We start from the raw sequence: 1,585 nt of genomic DNA, 5'->3' as shown, positions 1-1,585 counted from the left end.
CCCTCCCCCTCCCCCTCCCTCGGGCGAGAACCTAAAGACGTGACCAGGTGGGTTTCAGGGGTCCAACCTATGGGCCCCTCTTCAGTGATTCAAAGGATGTACAAGCAGGGACCCTCGGGCAGAGGAAAGGCATCTTTGGGGGCTTCGCTGGAGGAAACAGCCAATCACAAACCCCAGGGCCCGCCTGTTCCTCACCTGGGAATGAAGACACTCCAAGAAGAAAGCTGGCTGCGGGTAAGAGGTTGCAGACTCTGGGAGCTCCCTCTGAGGGGCCACGGCTCCCTCCCTGGGCCTCCCACTTGGCCTGGTCCCCCTCACCCACTCCTCAGTCACACCATCCCTCCTGTCCGTGCCGATGTCCCCCAGGGGTAGGAGGCTGGCTGGCCTGTTCCTGCCCTGGCCCCCCTTCCCAGGCTGTGCACTGTCCTGGCACTACTGACCCCCATGTCCACACTGTTCTGTGCCCATGAACCCCACCTCAGTGCACCTGTGCTCACTGGGCTCCAGGTGGTCATGCTCACCTGGGTATTGGAAGAGCCCTGCTGTAGGACTGTGCCCTGTGGGTCCCTGACAGGCAGAGGCGGCCACAGCCCACTTGGCAGGCTGAGTGGTAAGTGGTGCCTGGCCCTGCATCTCGCCTCTGGTTCTTCCTGAGTCAGTTGCACTCAGCAGCCTCACTGCCTCTCCCTGTCTCCCTCTAACCCTAGGCCAGGGCGCCCCAAATCCCTGGAGGCACAGCTTAGCTTGGGCGAGATGGGGGCTGCTCTTGTCCACTGCAGTACTCTCAGGCAGTCTTCGCTTCACGTGCCAATGGAACCACCTAGAGATGGGGTCCCGGCCGTGCAGACCAAGGGCAGAGGCCAGAGGGGCGGGGGCTGTGTGGGCCTTTGGGGGACTCAGAAAGTGGGGTCAGAGCATGGCAGAGAGTCCACAGGGATGGCCATGGAAAGACGTAGGGGAACACCAGCTGAGGCCCTGGGCGGCTAAGCACCTGAGTCTCCTGTGGGAGGGTGGAGCTACCCATGGGTGGGCGGGAACTAGGCGACCCCAGCGGGAAGCCCTGAAGGCAGGCCCGATCCCTGGGAGGTACCTGGGGGAGGAGTACAGGCCACAGCCAGGGAGGAGGACCCAGGCAGGGGCTGGCCCAGGGCCACCTTGTGCACCCCCACGTGCGCAGACAGGCGTCTCCCATGTCCCTCACGTCCCTGCCCCGCTCAGCCCTGTGGAGCCGCCATCAATCAGGTAGGACTGCAGCCTGGTCTGGGACCCCCGCCCTACCTTTCAGCCGATACTTCTGTCCTGCTCCTGCCCTAGTTCCCCTTCCCTGACCACGCACCGTCCTGGTACTACTGACCCCCATGTCCAGGCTGGGGGCGTCAAGGACAGGAGGTGTACAGGGCAGGGGCCCCGGTTCCGGACGCTGGGAGCAGGATCCCGGGCGCGCAGCAGAGACGACCCCAGTCTCCACCTTGTCGCCAGTGAACTCTAGGGAGTCCTCAGCGGGGGGTCGGGGCCAGCCAGGAGGGGTCCCCGTAGGACACGGGGGACGGGGGCTGGCGGGGGCGGTTGAGCAGGAATGGGGGAC

This window comes from Mandrillus leucophaeus, unplaced genomic scaffold, assembly GCF_000951045.1.
Source record: "Mandrillus leucophaeus isolate KB7577 unplaced genomic scaffold, Mleu.le_1.0 Scaffold288, whole genome shotgun sequence".
Classification (NCBI taxonomy): domain Eukaryota; kingdom Metazoa; phylum Chordata; class Mammalia; order Primates; family Cercopithecidae; genus Mandrillus; species Mandrillus leucophaeus.
Note: the sequence above shows the minus strand (reverse complement) of the source record.